General features: G+C 38.9%; 1 long non-coding RNA gene across 1 annotated transcript in view; it reads right to left on the bottom strand.

Moving 5' to 3' along the window:
• Positions 1 to 16,366, bottom strand: part of LOC120322501 — a 57,921-nt gene extending 41,555 nt beyond the window's left edge. Inside the window, exons 1-2 of the long non-coding RNA XR_005562258.1 lie at positions 16,344 to 16,366; positions 15,249 to 15,442 (exon numbers count right to left, since the gene is read on the bottom strand). This is a non-coding gene — a long non-coding RNA (uncharacterized LOC120322501). The remainder of the gene's footprint in view (positions 1 to 15,248; positions 15,443 to 16,343) is intronic.
• Positions 16,367 to 19,841: the final 3,475 nt, after the last annotated feature.

Below are 19,841 nucleotides of genomic sequence, written 5' to 3'. Positions count from 1 at the left end.
GTGCAGATTAAAAGCACCATCACCTTTCATCTATCTTGTTTACCTCCCAAGCACCCTCTGGCTTTTGTGTGGCATTTTGGTTTCCATGGCCACTGAAGGTTCCTTCCTATAATCAAAAACGACCTCCTGTTATAAAAGACTCAGAGTCTTTGCTCAGCAGGCCATTTCCCCCTTTTATTATTCTTTTCTCTTGCCTTCAGGGAAAGCTTTGTGCAAGCAGGACAGAGCACTTGGTTGGTTGGCGGTTGACCTCAGTTGCACACAATGAGCTCTGAGTGCTACCTGAAATGTGTGACAAAGAGGGAAGGGTCACTGGCTTAGAGCATTACAAGGGCATGGGCAGGCAACTGTGATGACACTTGCCAAATGTCAGCATTCACCTAATTCAGGAGGGTCCCCGCTGATTGACAGTTCCTCAGTCTTCAGCAGCTAAAGACAGAAAATACACAAGTTCATTAATTAATAACCCTGCTAGACTCCAAAGATATAAAGGCTAAAAAGAAAAAAGAAAAAAAAGTAACCAGAAACAAAAACCAAAAAGAAAGCAGCTAGGGAGGAGGAAGACAGCTCAGGATGAAATATGTACAAAGTATATATGTATATATATTTTAAGAGCACGCCTCACTAGTTTAAAGCCATTTTAATAGCCTACAGGCAAAATTTGTCATGGTATGTAGCTGAGTGCTGTGCTTGCTTAAAATGCTTTTGACAATGTGAGGAAAGCCTTTAAGCATTTGATGAAGGTAAGTTAGTTAGCAGGGTTTGGAAGCCAGTTTGCAGGTTCCAAGATAATTCCTCGGGATCCAATTAAACTGTTGAATTTTACATTCATTCCATTTTTCTAATTCTTTCAGTTAAGGGGATTTCTCCCACACATATCCTCTGCCCCCTCCCCCCCCATACTCTCAAACCAGTGATTTTAAATGCAGTTCAATGTAACTTTTTAGATGGTTTCACCCTTTGATTGTTGAAGTGTGTTACTCTTTAAAAAAAAAGGCTTGGAGCACATTTTTGTCTCCTGGTTACAGCAACAGGGAGATTTAATGCTGTATATCACAGCTGAAATAAGAGATTTGGTTTTGATTGCAAAGATGTGTGCCTCTGGATAGTTGCTAAAGACAGTAAAATGTTGATAATTTTTTATATCAGCTACTTACTGTGTTTCCCAGATGTCAGCTGTAGGATAACAAAACACTGTACAAAACAGGATGTGAGAACAACAGAATTTCTCTTGTATATGTGTACTCACACTGAGGAAATCCATCATTATCAGAACTATCAAATTTTCAACAAATACTACTCAAAGATTACTTCAGCTGTTACTCTACTGTAAGAATTCTTATGATAAAAAAGAAGCAAACGTGGGAGTTCAAGGTCTTAATACTATTTTTACATGTGAGCATGACAGATCCTGGTAGTGTAACCTTTATCCTTCCTAGTGTGGGGACGGAAGTCTTTTCTGACGTTTTCCATCATGTTAGTATCTTTCTTTGACATGAACATCAGTACTGTGTCATAACAAAGAATATGTTCAGCTGTTGGACTTAGAAGAAATTAAAACCTGCCTTCCAAAATGGTCTTGAAATCGTGCAATATGTCAAAAACAGTGATGTAACATGGTACTGTATGTTTTATACTACTTTTCACTCAGTCTGACTTAATAGCTTTTAGCAGAGTGAATTCTATCAGAAATCATGAGAGAATTAAGACATTTATATGCACTAGTCCATCAAAAACATTTGAAATTCAACACTGTAACTTGTCTTCATGGTTTAAACTTTTATAGTGCAAATACAAGGTACCAACACAACCAACGAAACTCTCATGCCACTTAAAAGAGTGTAATCACATCTGCAGAATACTGCAGTTCATCTGGGAGTAGGCACTTTCACTCCTCGGTTGTGACGAACATAAGTTGATCTTGTAGCTGAAAACATTTCTCCTGACAGAGGATATTGAGAACAGAAATTTCTGCCAGGAACTCCATGCTGCTGTTCATGCAGTTTTCATCTTTGAAATGTTCAGATCTACTTTAGATCATAAAAGAACTGTGAGTTTCTCCACATTAGTAGGAATCAGGGCACAGTACAGCATAAGCAGAATTTGAAGAAGAAAGAATTTCTGTTGTTGAAAAAGATCCCATTATCAAAAGAGAGTTGTTTTTTGTTTGTTTGGGGCTTTTTTTTAGGATTGAATGACAATATACAGAAATATGTGACAAGAATAAGTGATGAGTTAAATTTAAGCATACTGCAATGTATATTTTTTTCTCTACAGAGGAAAGAAAAAACAGAAGGAAGTAAGGCCAACAGGGCATCTATCTCTAACATGGTTAAAATAGCCTTGTCTTAATTTTTACATACTAAAACTGTCAGTGAGGTTCATAAGAGAAATACAGAGTGTGTCATACTATAACAGACATAAATGTGGCTTGTCATAAATAATGCAATTATTTAGGAGCCTACTGTCCTAACAAGTATCCAATTACATTGTTGAAACAATCTCCACAGACTGATGTTGTTCACCAAAGACCCAATTAAATTTCTCCTGAAAAGCTACCGCTGACATCAGTGGACTTGGAATGCCCTTTAAATGATAATCAGTTACCTATCACCAATAAACATTAGCTAAGTTCTGCTTCTCTCACCTTATTTCTAGATTCCCTTGTAGTTACATTTTCAAATATCAAGCAGGCATTTTTCATGCTAAATAAATAATCTCATGAATCCTTTGTTCTAAATTATCTTCCCACACAGTCACTCAGCTTCCAGTGCCTAAGCTAAAACACCTGAACGCAAATTCAGCTTTAAAAGAATAATATGCATCTGGAGGAAAGGTTATTTAGCAGACTGATTGGTTACTGACATTTTCCCTGCTGCCATCTATCCCTCTAATCAATTGCACTCCCTGCTCCATGACCTCCAGCAATACTGTTCCTCATTTCAATGGCAACAGTTCCCAGTCAGCTTCTGAGGCCATGTACTGTATAGATTTTGAACAAAGCTCCTGGCAAGAGGCAGTATTCTTCCTCTATCTCATCTGTACTATCTTCAAGTCATCTCTTTAAAGGAAGTAAACTGCAGGTGTGTATGCTTCCCCCTCCTCTCTTTCCCTTCACTTCTCAGAAAGGTCAGTAAATGGGAGTAAAATTCTCTCACTGCATATCAGGCTCTCAAAGTGAGGGTAAAGTGCACATGTGAATGAACAAGTGTGCCCACGCACGCACATCCCTGTGCGCAGGAATATGCCTACACTTGTGGAATGTACCTCTTTACATTTGTGCATATAATAGATGTTGGTAGGGGCCATGAAACCTACCCTCTGCTCCCCTGAAAGTAGGATTTCATATGCACAGTACAGTGGGATTGCCATCGCTATCTAGGCTTGTAGATGTTATAAATCAAATATACCAAAAAATAAACAACACAAAGAAGATAAGAATCTAACTTTACCTAATTCAAAAGAATACATCAAATATTTTTACTTAGCTTTCTACAGTAATTTAATTTTATTTTTTAAAAATCCCAACACATTAAAACAATCAGTTATTTCCTATGAAGAGCAAAGAATTGAAACATAGAAATATACTAATATTTCTCAATTATTCTAATTGAGACACTCCTTTCTCTTCTGATAGGTAAAATATATGTAGGCAAGCATAAAAAGTCTTAGAGAAAAAAAAAATTAGTCCAGAATCAGAGCTACATATTTCAAATTCAATCAACAGTTCCCCATATCAAGATTTCCATCAACTTTTAATTTAAAGGTTTACCTCAGGAAAAACTTACTTATTTCACCAAGTCATGTAATTCTATTGAAATTAATGGGACCATAAGTGTTAGCAAAATAGACTCTAATTAATGATTTCATTCTAACTTTTTTGGCCTATTCTAGCTTAATAGCATTATTAGAAATATCTTTTAAATAAATATTTCCTTTCTTAATCGTGATAATGTAGTTTTCATGAAGAAATTACGTGATCAGATTTTGAGCTAGAGACTAGAAGATTAGAATATTTTTACAGAACCAAGACTTCGAAAAATGTAGTTCACTGATATGCTTGACAAACCCCTGGTTTGGTGTTAGGGTAGACATTTCACGATGTCCAAGTTCTTGGGATGGTTTAAAAAATAATCCAAGAGGTGTATGGGAGAACATCTTGGAGGAGACTGAAGCCAAGTTACTACCTTCCAGAAAAGTCCAGAGTAACACCAACACGCTTTTCTGGGTTTCAGAAAACACCATATTGAGTAGTCCCTTAAGCAGAAGAGAAGCTGTTGAGTTGTACTGTGAATACATGAGATTGTGACACAGAAGCTGGCAGCATGGGCTTAGATAGGCTTGTGGGACTGAAACAGGTGATCTAAATCCATGCTTGGGTGTATACACAGAGGTATTTATCATAGGGAGCCACAAGGTTCAAGGGCTACAATTCAATTCATATGGAAACCTTGCTTAACACTTTCTGTACCTAAGAAGTGCAAGCTAAGGTAAGAAACTGTCATGCTCGACATTTTCCTTTCCTCGGGAAGAGGATCAATATACAACCATCTCTCAAGAACTTACCCCCTTCACCTCATTTCTCATCAGCAGATGGAAAATGAAAGCTTGATCTGTCAGCATGTGGGTAATTTTTTTCCCTTTGGAGCTTTACTTCCAAGTCTGACATTTCTCAAAAGTATTGATAGGCAGATTTAGTTTTCAAGCACTCATTCTCTCTGTAGCAATGAGGTTTGTATACTGCATCACTCAGCATCCCTTTGAGATGGCATGCAAAGAACCAGAAGTGTAAACGCCTTCATTTCCTTCCAGCCTGTGGCAGTTTGGCCTGGCACTCCGGCCAAGTCCAAGCTGTCTCCTCCCCCCACCCCCGCTCTCCTAAGCGAGGGAAAAAAAAATGAACCACAGGGAAAAACCTGAACAAACAGAATTCCATCAAAAAAATATATATTTACATATATTACAATTATATATACAATTTGAATATATTGTACACACGATAGGGAGCTCCCGAAGGGAAAAAAAGAAAGGAAAAAAGGGAGAGGGAAACAGGGATAAAAAACCTAAAAACAAATATCCTCCAAATATACCCGTTAGTAGAGAGCTAGCGAATAAATACAAAAAAACGAATTAAATACTTCCCTGAACGAGACAACAGAACTGTGGAAAGCACCAAGCAACTCCCCCACAGCTCCCGAAGGGAACTGGAGATAATGGCAAGTCGGAGCAGGCAGGCCCTGGCCTATACAGGCAAAGACCGTCTGCGGAGAGACCTGTCACCTTCAGCCACTGGAAGAGAGAAGAGAGCGAGCTCTCTTATCACTGTCTTATTTATACGTTGTGTTACGCTAAAGGATGATGTGGAATACTTCCTTAGATTTCTGACCCCCGTTGCTAAGGATGGCCTAAAAAATCCAAAACCAACCCACTACACAGCCATAAAGTGCAAAAGAAAGGTTACTGAAGAGGCTGATTATTAATCAAATGAGAAGTTTGTGCTTTCCGTAATATTTGAACAGTTTCAGAAAACATTATCTGCTCTTTTTCAGAGCATGCTCCTCTCTTGTCATGCTGAAATTTCCTGTCTGTCAGAGATGGCTTCTAGCCATGAAGAGCACAAGGTCTTCTTCCCCATTTTCTTCTTATGGCAATCTCATTCACGTGCCCAGTCCTGAAGAATTAGTCTGTAGAAGAAGCACCAGGGAGCTAAGTGGGGTTTTATGCATCTGAAAGCTGTATTGAGGTTTTAAATCATGAAATTTAGGGCTCTTAGAGTTAATCTCACAAGGTATGAGGCATCACAGAGTTACCTGTTTTGTGAAGAAAAATAGCATAGATTTTGGGCAACTGCCAGGATTCCTTTGTCTCTAAACATATTTTGTGCTCGAATAAAGTACATCTTAAGGATGAATCTGTCAATGAGGAATATAATTCAGTTTTTCTAAGTATGTTCTATGCATGCTAGTCTTGCATAGCGCATGTAGATTTGACTGTGTAGGGGGATACCAACAACTTTCTTGAGACTGACTTCCTAGCCAGTATATAATCTGTGTGATAGACAACTTAGTCCATTAATTGCTTATACCACACAATTCAAACAAAGGCCATCCAATCATTTTTAATCCAAATAGAGAAGAAATATTCACTGTCATTGTCACACAATTACTAGTATGAAGATACCAGTGCCTTTGAGAAGTTCAGTATGGTGACACACACATCATCTTCACAAATGAGCAGATATCTACTAAGAGACAGCATCAATTGTGCTGCAAATTTTGAAAGTTCTTTATTAATTACTGGGATTATGAAACAAACTTCTCCCTCAGCAAGTTTACAAGCAATTCAAAATTGGAAGGAATAGATAATATACCAGACTGGTGTGCTCAGAGGAACCTTGACAGGCTTGTGAAATGAGCGGACAAGAACCTCAAGTTTCACAATGCATCAGTATAAACTGAGGGCCAACCAGATGGAAAACAATTCTCCAGAAAAGGACCAGAGAGCCTTGAATGGACACTGTGTTAAACCATGAGCCAGTAATGTGCCCTTGCAGCAAAGAAAGCAAGCAGTGTACTGGACTGCATAAGAACATTGCCAGCACTCCAAGGAAGGTGATCCTTCCCCTCTATTCTGCACTGGTGAGACACATTTAGAGTATGTCAAGACAGCCGCAAACTTTCTTTGATTCTGGGTAATTTCATGAAATAAATGGTCCCTTCCAATTGAGAAAATTATGAAAATGGCCTGTGATAGGCTCTATACACCTTTTCAGCAGTACAGGTACTGCTGTTATCTGATATCACTGCCTCGCTCTGAGCTGAGCTGCAGTTCTCTCCATATCTGCTAGCCTGGCCCAGCTTGATGTGGTAATGGAATACGTGGATTCAGCCATGCACTATTTTCTACTTGCCTGGGCACAACATCATCTCAACCTTTTCTCAGCTGATATGGACAAAAGGGATTTGTTAGTCTACCTAGTCTCCTAAAGTTTGAGTTCTTTTTCTGGTATATTTTTCCTCACCACATATGGAAATTGAGCAGGAAGAATATGTGACTAGGCACACACCCCCATTTCAATTTTTAATTTACCAATGAGATGTTTAGTTTCAGAGCTTTTGTAATGTACCATGCTGTCTCAGTTTGTCTGGAGGACGTGGACTCTAGCTGTAGTTCGCTTACTCCCCAAAGTGGCTAGCAATTACTGTGGGCAACCCTGCTACAAATGAACCCCACAGTCAACTACACATGTGTTTTAGCACAGGACACTTGCACGTGCAGCGAAAGTAAACAGTTGTAAGAAGTTATCTGGGCAGGGAACAAAATATCATGCACTGCATTTGTGATTTAAACATCTGTTTAAAAAAACCTCTCATGGATGTGTAGGAAAATCAATCACCTGATAATGATGAAGACATTTCTGTGTGTCAGCATGAAAGTATGATAGGTTTCCAGATGCATTTGCCTTAGGTAAAAGATAAATTCAAACTATTTTGCAGCACTTTGTCTCACTGGACCAAATTTATCTCTGTTGTAGCCTGATGATGTCAACAGAGTTACAGTGTGCATGAATACAGGTCATTGTTTGTGAAGCTGGCAGAGATTGCATGTGTGGGAGGAGAAAAATGAGATCTTCTAACCCATGTTTGCAGAAAAAACATGAGTATGAGTTTAGACACATACTCCTATTAAAACTGCACCATAATTTGCCACTGGAAGTTTCAGAACAAATGAGCTCCAAGTGAAACAGAATGAGGGTGTTTCTCCAAGCTATTTCCTGCACTGCTGTCAGTGCTACTGCATGACAGAGTGTGACCACATGATATTAGGCTTGAGATGTAAAACACAGGAATTGGCTTTTCTTAGTGGTTTCCAGACCATGAATTCCAGCTAAGCTAGGTGTCCGGTTTCTGCCTAGAACTTACCTGGCAGTAATTAAAGTTAAGAAAAAAAAAAAAAAAAAAAAAGAAAATCCACTTGGATCTCTCTGCTACATTTGATGCTTGGTACCCTGGGGAGATTAAGTGCCATGCTAGTTATCCAATTTTCTTCAGTATAAATATTCTTCCAAATCCTAAAATACTCTTATCTGTAAGAGGATCCAAGTGCAATGCAGAAAGCTACAGCACAAGTAGTGTCTTTGTGTTCTAATATCTTGTGATTTTGGCATTCATTGTGTTCCATGGTGGGTCACGCTTCCAGGAACTGATCACAGGTGTCCTAAAGGTCTTTGCCCCTTGTGGAAGATCCCACTGCTGGGCCACAGAGATATTCCTTACGACCTGGTTGACTTGTAGACACACTGGGAGTATTCACTGTTTTTTTGCTTTGGGTCTTCATTGCTGAGTCAGAAATCAATGTATTTAACTTCACATATCAGCTTTGGGAAGCAGTGAAGTTTTCCAGATGGGTACCTGCAATACAAGGTGGACTACAGCAGAATGGGTGCATGACTGACACAGGGTCTGGCAAACACTGTTTGCTTCAAGACAACTGAAAAGGTTACTGTGTGATCACCTCCACCTAAGCTTTGTTCCCCACTTTACTGACCTCTGCAGTGTTTTGCAGAACTCCTTATCATGAATAGCAAACCAGGGCAGAGAGTCCTGGAAAATTCATGAAGCCCTATGGCTTATAAGTGAAACCGTTGTGTGAACCGGTCTCTGTACACAGGATGGGAAGGAACCACTGGGCTTGCCATTTTGAAAGAAATGTAGCTTTCCCTGTCAATCGCTCCTTCAAAACTAAGCCACTTGTATAAAATTGCTATGATTTTTGGATGATATCTAATAATAGCCTTTGGCATTATTAGATATCAATAATCAATAAGTATCTTTTCCTTATTGTTAGAAAGGGTAAATAAAAATGAAAAATATGCAAGTTAGAGGTGGACCTTGAAGTGCATTGGAGTATACTGATACATGGCAGGACAATTTCAAAATTGCTCTTCCATTTCTGAATTTATATAAAGAAAAAAAACCACTCCAGAAATCCAAACCTGTCTGTTTTACGTATGCTGCAAATGCAAATTTACAAACTTCTGCCAAGAGGATTTGGGATTTCAGGTAATATGAAATTCCTGTCCACAGTCCAGTAGCATGAAGTCTAAAAGAAAACACTTCCATCAGGCAGACTTATTTTTCATAACGCATTCATACCTTCTACACTCACCCTGTGTAGCACACACACCTCCTTCAGTTCCAGGGAAGCATCCCCTGCTTCCTGCTCCCCCATTTAGGAAACATTACCCAGTACACAGTAAATTTGTTTATGGCCTCCATTTTATTAATAGTGGCAATCAGAGGAGCTTTTATGGATATGCTTTGTTCGCTTCAACTCTTGCTTTGTCTTCCAAGTTGGTGGGAAACCCTGCAGGACACTCATAAATGGACAAATTTACAATCTAGTCTGTGTAAAGTGGCCACAGCAGCATCTACGTCCAAGTTGTCTTTGTGCTCATGCACCAGCTGTGATGCCAGAGGGCATGGGGTCAGAGCAGAGGGCTTCCTCTGGCTTTCTACAAACTGAGATCAGCCAACCTTCATTTATCTATGGTTAAGGACTTGTTTTGGTTTCTCAGATCATGACTCCACAGAGCTGTTTGGATATTTTTAATTGAAAGACAAAGCACTTCCTCTTCCAAACTTAGTGCCTGCAAGGAGCATAACAAACTAATCATTCAGAATAATTAATTCTGTCAGAAAAATCTGTACAATTCTACTAACGCTGAGTGTTTTGTAATCTTAATGAAAGGAAAAACCTGTCACTGTGATAATTTTCGATTGACCCATTTTCTTCAGTGGTTGGGGAGAGGGAAATGTTGTTTGTTTTTATCTCTAAGAACCACAAGTATGAAAATGATATCCATAAATCTTACATTTCAGCCTTGTATTCCCAGCTCAACCTTCAAAGGAAACATTAGGTAGTCAAAAAAGCCCAATAAGATTGTCAGATTGATCATTTGTATATGCATAGCAGAGTGTCTTTCAGTTACCTGTGACTATAATTTCAAAATATTCCCAGAATAGAGAAACATTACTTTTCTCCATTTTTAAGTGCAAATTTGAGATGGAGAAAATACAAGTAGCTTGCCAAGGCCAAGAGGTAGTTCTTCCAAAGCCAAGGACTGGAATCCAAATCATGAATGCTTTAGCCTAGCATTTGAAAGCACACCCTCTCTTTGGGTTTTAATGTAATATAAGAAGTTTAGGATAGAGAAACCATTTGTAAAGCCAGGTTTTATGAGAAAGTGTGGAAAACAAAATATTAGTTTCCTACATTTGCCTAACATTGTAAACACCTAACTGACAACTGTGGTGAGGAAGCTGTCAAACAAACACAAACAAAAAAAAAGCACTTAACAAGAAAAATTCTTGAAGTTTTAGAGGTTTGTTTTCATATTGTCATTCTTTGAGGTCCTCTATTTCTTCTGTATTTAACAGCTGAAAGTTAAATGTGGCAGACAGTTGCATTTCTCATTACTGAAGGCAGAATGGTATAGGAAATTTGCTCTTTATTATGAAGCCTTTTATTTCTAGGTCACTAATTTTAATCAATTCCTGATCAATGGTGACTGAAAGGCATTCATATCCGGCAGCTGTTTTGTGGTCTGTGTTAAATGAGGGAGCATCTTAGTTATTTCCCAGCAGTAGTCCCTCTCTTGCCCTACCAGAACAAGCTGGCACTTTTCACAGAGAAGCTATGGACTGATTGCACATGGCACTTGCAAATATCTGAAAAGTGTTTGACCTGTTTTTGTAAGGAGTGTATTTGTTTTTCAAACTATCTGTATTACTTAATAGTGAGCTTTTTAAATATTAAAAGGGATCACCTTGCTGCTTTTGTATAAACGCATTCTGCCTGCATTCAACATCATGACTGCTGATGTGATGCTCCTGGCAGCGGTCAGAGGCTGATTCTTTGCATGCACAGTGAGGAGTGCCAAAACAAGTGTAGGTAGTTTCTGTGAATGAGATTCATAATCTTTAACTTCAACTGCCTACAAGTCTTATACATAATGTTATCTGTTTGGTCTAAATGAATCATCTAATTCATACCAAGCAGAGGTGTTAGTTGCTTTCAGAAGAATTCCACCCTGTCTTCAATATTTTTTGCATTCCCTTCTGTAATAGCTGCAGAAACATTCTATCACTATACGAAATAAATCAGATTTTTTTTTAAGGATCCATCTACATTGTTTAGCAGACATTATGGTTGAGAAAGGCAAGTTTAATTGATAGGTTCATATTTTCCAGGCATCAGATTCCTGGTGAGGTGTTGAAGATAAAGAAATGTAGAGGGGTTTGTTGGTTTTTTTTCCAAAATTTCTTCTGCCTCTCTGGCATGACCTCCTAAAAGGTTGACATATGGTATACAATGCACAGTACTTTTGCTCCCAAAATATCTCTGTTTTGAACAATGCCTTCCACAAATTACTTTCTGTCTCTGCCAGTGTGCAGAAGCATAATCATCCATCTACCCACCAAAAAAATTCTTGCCTTTATTACCATCCTTTATTCCCTTTTTCCAAACATGTTAATACCTACAGAACATAAACAACACTAAAAGTCATAATAACTGTCTACTGCCACCTAGTTCCCCAATGCAATGAATTGTTGAGTTTTTCTTTTAGCATTTTGATAGCAGTACCATGTAGCCAAATTGTCTGGTAACATTAAAAATTGTCAGAGGAAGTGTATTGGCTGAAAATATTCACTGAAACTTGGCATAAAGGATCTTAGGCTAGAACCAAGCTTTCTTTACAAAATACAAAATTCTTCTTTCAGATTCTTTTCATGATCCTAAAAGCACCTTTCAATGTTTTCAAAGAGAAAAGTAAATTATGATATGTCTAACTATACTTGTGAGAAGAAAACACATTGAATGAAAAAAAGAAATTTACAGTGCCTTCAAGATTTTGTGTACAAACAAGCTTATTTTTAAGTTGCATTATAAGGATTTCATAGACATTTAATTCACCACAGCCTCAAAGTTCATTCAGAATATTGCACATGAATAGACTTCATTACACATTTTCTTTTTTATATTTTTCTTAAAACCACATTTTCTACAATCTTGAGGAGTATAAGGGGAAACATATGGCAATTACTAGTCCTCGTAGGTGAAGAGTAGAAGTAAAATAAAGAGAAACTTTTTTCACTATTCATATAAACATGGGTTCTTTATACTTAGAGTTAATGGAGTTACTCTTTATTTAGCTTTGTTTGACCAAGAAAGTTATTACTAATAATTTTTATTTGATTTACCCAAGGAAACTAAAACCCTTAAGCAGGAATAAGGACCCCATTGCTTTAGGCATTGTACTAATGAGAACAAAAAAAGGAAGATTTCAGGAGTCTGAGTGCTTACACTAGATGGAATCAGACAGCCTGATGGAAGAGCTGAAGGAAACTGCAATAGCACTGGTCAATGAAATAGACTTTTTGAGGTCAGAAAACAAAGCAGGTTTGCATGCATTAATGGGGATTTCCTCCCACACCTAGGTGGAAAGAGAGATAGAAAATTGGAAACTCATGTCTGAAAATTGGAAAGGAGATGATGGAAACTGATAACTCCTAATGGAGGTTGCAGTCAGCCTTTTGGTACTATTAGAGTCGTTTAAGTGGGAATAGGGAAAAGTAGTGTATTTGTTAAAGTGGAGAAGGAGGATACAATACAAAGAGACAAAGAGAATTATGTCAGACTCAAAGCAACAGATGGGGATAACGATTTTGACAGTAGCACTCCAAATAGATATGATGAGAGCACGGTTGCATTTTTCAGGAACAAAAGCACAGGATACTGCAGTAGGCGATATACGTGACTGCAACACCCAAAACTAGTCTGGATATGAGTTTTAGCTATACAGATGAGAAAGAAAGGCCTGTGTTTGTGATACAATGCAAAAAAGAATCAGCAAAACATAAACACATTCTGGAAATGAGGACCCTTGGAGATATGATCTACAGAGAATGTCACTCTGGAGCTAAGTGACAGGCCAGAAGGTTTGGTTGTCCACAGGGATTAAAAAAAAGGCTGTGGGGCACACTGAGGACGTAGATGTAATTGCTGTAGCCATGTAGGTTGTGGACTGAGTGATGAAAAGGAGAGGAAGAGGGAAGGAGAAAATGAAAAGGAAGGGGGCAGAGTAATAGAGATGTGAGAGTCTAGCGGGAAGCCAGCTTTTGATGCCCTGTTCCTGCCAAGCAGCCTTTCAGTCTCCTGCCCCTGAAGTAGTATTTATGCACACATCGAGTACGGTACCACTCATCTCACCCACAGCAGTTACATATGCCACAAGTGACAGAGTCTGTTCCTTAGTGCTTCAAAAGATAGATCGTAAGATCGTGAACCATTTAATTCAATAAAAATCTGTCTTTAACACCCTTTTATTTTTAATTTAGGTGGGTCTGGGAGTATCTATATATCCTAAATGTTACTACCTTGCATAGATTTGGACTTTGTTTGATTTCTTGTGCTCTACCTCCACTGATTTCTATGTCATTGGTGAGAGGGCTCAGAATTAGAACATTAACCTCATAACTCTTTGGATCTGATTGAGAATATGCCACTATATTAAAAATCCAATATTTTAAAACATTTGGTTATAAACAGATTATTGATGGACTACATTCTGTCAAGAAATGAAAAAAATCAAATGCACATCAGGCACACCAAATGTGCTGAGATTTCAGGTTATGTTTAGCTGAGTTCATTTGGAACCTCCAATTCAGCCAGAGCCCCATCAGTTCTACCCTTTTTCTTTCTACTTATCCAGACGTGTGTTCTTTCCTCAAACAGATTTCAAATATCTCACTTTTGCATTTGCATATAAATGCAGATGGATTATACATATAGAACTATGATTTTGGCACTCAAACATGTGTCAAACCAAAATATTTTTAGGCCAGATGCTCATATATGTGCACATTTTTTGACTCATACAGGAAGAATATTCTTTTAGCATGCCTCACTAGTGTCCTTAATACACACTGATATATACACTAGTGTTCTTAATATACACTTCTTCCCAAAGAATGAAAAATCTTTCTCTGCCTCATATCTATAAAACAACTTTTATTGATTAAAATCACATTTATTCTAATGTTTCAGGGATTTGAGTACGTTAGTCTTTCACTGTTTATTTGGTTATTCCTTAGTAAAATCCCCCTCCTTTTTTTTTTTCTTTGCATGTGATAAATCAAGTTACTTTTTCACTCTGGACTCCATTATGGGATCACAGTGGCTATACAAACCACACAGAGTTAAGCAAACAAAGGAATTTTTTCATTTTCTCTTTCATTCAATAAAGTTCCATTTTCTGTCACCCTGCAACCTTTTGACCTGCGTCCTAATGGCACTGGTCACTCAAGGGCAAAAGTTCAGCTGTAGGTTAAGTCTGTATGTGTTTGTACTGGGCAGGGAGGCAGTGGGTTCTTGCTTCCTGTTGTTGCCCCCAAGCCCAGCCATTGGTCCCCAAACTGCTGGTCTCACCCCTGCTGAGAGCTCTCCCTGCTCCAGACCTCACTCTGTGAAGAAGGTAAGGAGGGCTGGGATCGAGCTTTTCCCCACCCTTTTGTTTTTCTTGCAGCTGTCAACAACAAACAAACAAACAAACAAACCACTCTTATTTTCTTGCTCTGTGGGTAGAAAAAGCAAGAGAGAACTATTCGGCTGGGACACTTAGGAGTGCAGTCAGTGCTAAGTGCCCACTGCCAGTCCTTTTAATGACTTACATTTTTCTTTACTCAGCATCTATAAGTAACCTATATTTTTGAGAGAGAATATGGACGCCTTCCTTGCTCTTGGGAGTGCTTGCACAAATTTTCGCAGGTTTTTAGCTCCTGCCATGAGTGGGAAACTCCCTATTACACAGTTTTCAGTGAGATTTTTCAATGCTCTCTGAATGCAGATGATACCTCAGGTGCACCCACCTCTCCCATCTGCCTCCAGTGGGCACTTCCAGGTGGCCTGGGAATGACCTGTTGACACATTTCTACAGGTCACTAGAATCATGAATGACATGGAAACTTATACTGCTAGACATAGTATCCCCCTCCAACTCAGTAACTCTGGTATGACATGCTGCCCTCTCTTTCATAAGAATATAGCGCTGTCCAGCCCAGTAGTTCCTCCAAGCCAGTTCCTCTCAGCCTCCTCTTGGTTGCCAAACCCTGAGTTCTTAAGGCAGGCCATCCTTCATCATCAGACACTGGGCTACCAGCCACTCAGTGAAGTATGAAGCATCATACCTGATACACCCCTTTGAATAGGTGAATTGTCTAAGAGATGCAGTGTAGGAGGAGCGTGTACCACTTTTGAAGGAGTTTCTTTCCTCTCTGCGTAAAAGCACTGGTGAACAGGGTATTGCTGAGTCCATTTCTGGCTCTCTAGATAGGCAGGAGCAAGGCAGTCTGTGTGCAGAGTGGCTAAGACGGTTGCTCCTCTGCAAGAGAGACAGATAAAATCTTGAGTATGCTTTGACATTGAATAAACTTTCAGCCTTTCCTTAAAGAAACCTTTGACTTAAAGGTCTCACAGGCTTAAAAGACCAAACTATGTTTACCCAATAACAGCCTGTTTAAGAACTTGCAATGGACACAGTCTTGCCCCCAAATGAGGGCTGCTAGCAGCACAGATGGTGCAGTTCCCCAACACCTGTGAACGACCACGCTTCATCATCTTCAGAGCATCTCACAGCTCCTGAGAACCGCAAGGGGGGCGCAGGTTGTGGAGAAACTTTGTTGAAAGTTGGACAGTTGAACAGCTCACTACCTTGCCAAGAGCCAATAACTCCGTCATGGACTTTTTTTTCTAATGGAGTTAAACCAGACGTGTTAGAAGTGTGGAACAACAGCTTCAAATCATGGACTGGACTATAAACTGCAGAGGGAACACCTCCCTTTGTGTAGACTTTCACCTCAGCCACAGTCACACTTTATTTTCTCTAAATAAGCAGGAGACAGTTACACTAGAAAAAACAGCCACTGATTTTGTAGGCTTCCACATCCTCAAGATGGGAGACCTGAGTTAGGAAACCACACCTGCAAGGATCAGCCGTAAAAGGCACTCAGGGAGATAGTAATAAAGATAGTGAGCACCTGTGTCTTGAGGCAGATAGCCCAGCGGTGGCAGATGAAGAGTCCCAGGTATGTAACCCTGTAGGACTTCTTCATTCATGGCTAGGCTTCGTGAACAAAGATTTGGGAAGGCTCTATCCACATTTGATACAGGCACGCTGGTGGCTTATGAGACCAATATGTGACAGACATATCCAATTGCAAAAGGCACAACAGAAAGACTCCTTAGGTGGTATATTCTGCAATACACGGTTCTTTCTGCGTTACCTTTTCTCCTCGAGAGTGATCCTGCGTGTGTTCTCAAAGGAGACAGCTGCGTTATAGATGGTGTGTCTCCAGGCCTCCCAATTGGAGGCCACAGTAGACCAGTTATGTTGATCAATATGGCCAAGGCTGAGATGTTGTTTCAGGGAGTCCTTGGATCTTTTCTTCAGGGCTCCTCCCATGCGGCAGCCAGCGGCAAGTTCACCATAAAGCAAGATCTTAGGAAGGCGGTGGTCCTTCATCCTTGAGACGTGCCCTGCCCATTGCAACTGTGTTCTCAGTAACATGGCCTCTATACTTGTGACTGCTGCTTGCTCTAGAAACCCTGTAGGAAAGCATGGCAAAATACTTGTTTAGAGTCATGTCTTTGGAGATTCGTGTTTACTTTTCCCTAATTTTATCTCATACATAATACAATTATAGGCTGAATGAAAAGTAAACCAGCAGCCCCCAAGCCTGTTAACTGGGTCTCTGCAGAAATTTATTGGTGCTATAGGAGACCTTGCTGGTAAGTGCCAAGCTAGAACATTGCCCATGTGTAAGTTCCCTGTTTTCTCTTTAGTAACCTGTTGAAAACCATTAACTCATCAAGGCCCTTCAGGTGTGTTTAACATGAGAGGACCAAAAGAGAGTCCAGATGGCCCCATAAACAGTGGAGCTGGGCTGTCTGTGCTTCTGCCATGGGACCATGTCACTTTTGAGCTGCAATTTTTGCATGCTGCAAACCAGACTTGGAGGAAAAATGGGCATATAAGTAAATGTTTCCTTTTTAAGTCTCACAGAAAGAATGGCTAATGGCCCTGCCCTGAGGAAACTGAGATTTTGACTCAGACAATCCAGTTATATATTCTGAGTTTTAAGAGTAGGTGCATTAGTTCCAGTACAACCCTTCATGTGAAGCTAAGCCCAGACATAAGTGCTTACCACATAGGATAAGCCAAGCACTCAGTGCACAGAGAAATGTTACATAAGATTTAAAACTTCGGTGGGGTTCAGATTGCTTTATTTTACTCTGATTTAAAGTGGTTTGTAAAGACCTATATGCAAATTGTTAGAATACGCCGAAAAGTTTGGACAATTGTCTGAGTATAAAATGAATAGGAACATGAGCTGTTAGAACGAACTGAAGAAACATACCGAGCATTATTTAATTGGTGGATTTTCAGTAGTCCCCAATAGCATCAAAACTTGCAGATATTCTAATGCTCAGGGATTTAGAAGGAACAGTTAAAAACAACTTAGATTTGATTATCAGGCATATCATTAATGACCTGGTAAATGGTAAACTGTCTTGGCTGCTGAGGAAAATTGGCATAATGAATAATTATGTACTAATTAGATTTGCATACAAACACAGAAGCCTCATTTTCCAAAGTCCACTATACTATTTAGAGACTGGCAGTGATCCCAACATTGCCTGGCTTTGGGATCTCAGGGCTGGTGACACCTGGAGCAAGCTAACCATGCCCACGCTCTATAGCAGTTTGTCCAGAGCGGTCTTCAGTATCATGAGTCCCTGAGATGTTGTTATTACTCATTACTCATTTTGTTCCAGTTAAAAGTGCCTAAAATAGCATAGGGAGTATGTCACAGATGCCAGGGAGGACTGAAGTTATTTATTGCCTTCTTTAGCAAGTGCCATGAAGGCCTATATGGGTGTTTGAAGATTGGGTGCTGTCAGAGGATTGTTTAGGATAGACTGAGGTTAGATTAGTACAGTTGTATTATCTGAAATGATCTCTACTTAGCCACTTCTGAGCTTTGTCACAGTGCCATCTAACTCGGGCAGTCCAAAATGGAGCTGGGGAATGAAATGCTAGTTAAGCAATATAGAAAATCAGGGATCCAGGGCTTGACTGTGGCTTCTCTTTCATTTATAGTGGTAGTCATGCAATCAGAGAATGCCTCAGAAATATGAGAGGACATACAGTTACCCAAGCATCAAGAAGATGCTGTTTCAGCTTCTGCAAGTGTACTTGTTAAGATCCAGGTGACTACAAAAGTCAAACAGATTTAATCAATGCATTTGTACAAGCTCAAGCTATCAGATACGATATAAAAATGTTAAGATTTTTAAAGAAAGCCAAGGTTCCTCCATAATCCCCTTACTCTGGCAATTAAATCTTTTGGAAAAAAAGCAAAAATATTTGTATAACAACAGTTAGGGACAGTAATGTTGTAAAGTAAACACCTTCTATGGAAATTGTTTCCTGGCAGACGTTGGTATATGTTTTTCTGGGAAAATGAGAAGTGTTTGTGTCTTGTATAGCCTTATTTTCCTTTTTTTTATATATATATGTGTAGGTGTATACATATAAATGTCCTGCTAAACTCAGGTTAAATTACATCTTTACGCATTGCAATCTATTTATTCTTGACCTATTTAGTGGATGCACTAAAGAATATTAAAACATTTTCTGGCAATGATAGGTTTTTAATATGTTACCATAGAGTTTAAAAATATTATTTACAATTGATATTTCATATTGTTGAAACAACAGTAAAAAAATTATCAAGATCAAAAGTCATAGGTGCTTTAAAAAAATATTTTTTACATGTGAGATTTTTAACAGGAAGGTATTTTTGTAGTAAAATATAATTTTGCATTTTATAAAGAATTTACAATCTGATTATAAAATAGGATTAAATATAGAAAGTCATTATTTATAAATCATTAAATTATTTATTAATTATTTAAAGTATATATATTTGACCCTAAATATTCACCTAGTTGCAACTTCTTTTTCATTTATATATCCTTGCATTCCAGCATCTTTAAAAGTTGGGTTGATGTATCAGCAGACTGAAAAGGAAAACAGCTCATCGAGCCATTTGGCAGAATTTAAAGTCGATTGGATGCAGCGGTTACAAGTAATTAATTGCACAAATGTCATTCTCAAGACTAGAGATAATCATAGCTCACATGCTGCAAATTCCACACTGATACTCTTTTCATCTTATAGAGGAAAAACAATGTATTCTTCATCACCACAAAGATGACATTACTTGCCTTACTATACAAAGGTAATACTGAAATCACTGAAGAGGTCAACAGTGAAATGTGTGGTCTGCTTACACCTCACTCAAGGCCTTATGTGGTTCATTAGCTTGGTTGGACCCTAATAGCAGCACACAATTCAGTTTAAGTGTGCTTTTTTGTTTTTGCTGCAGCTACACCCCTGGATCTTGTCCAGACTCCGATATTGAAAGCTAACTTGCACATATGCCTACCCAAATTGCAGACCCCATTCTAATTGTAATATATACCCTGGAAAAAGCCTGATCTAGAATACCAGACATTGACTCAAGGTCTAGGAAGACCTGGATTTCATCACTAAGGAAAATGCATCTTTAAATGATGGGAAGATTTTACTAATCAGCAATTAGCTCTAAATTAATGTATTTTTTGGAGGGCTGTCTGACTGTACCATTGTCTCTTCCCTTTTCATTGTTAATCTGCCAGACCAAGCTGAAGGGAGACATCTCCAAAACAGGTTGATT

The sequence above is a fragment of the Pipra filicauda genome, unplaced genomic scaffold, assembly GCF_003945595.2.
Source record: "Pipra filicauda isolate LSUMZ 115617 unplaced genomic scaffold, ASM394559v2 scaffold97_size2427393_pilon, whole genome shotgun sequence".
NCBI classification, from domain to species: domain Eukaryota; kingdom Metazoa; phylum Chordata; class Aves; order Passeriformes; family Pipridae; genus Pipra; species Pipra filicauda.
Note: the sequence above shows the minus strand (reverse complement) of the source record. Positions and strands in the feature narration are given on the sequence as shown.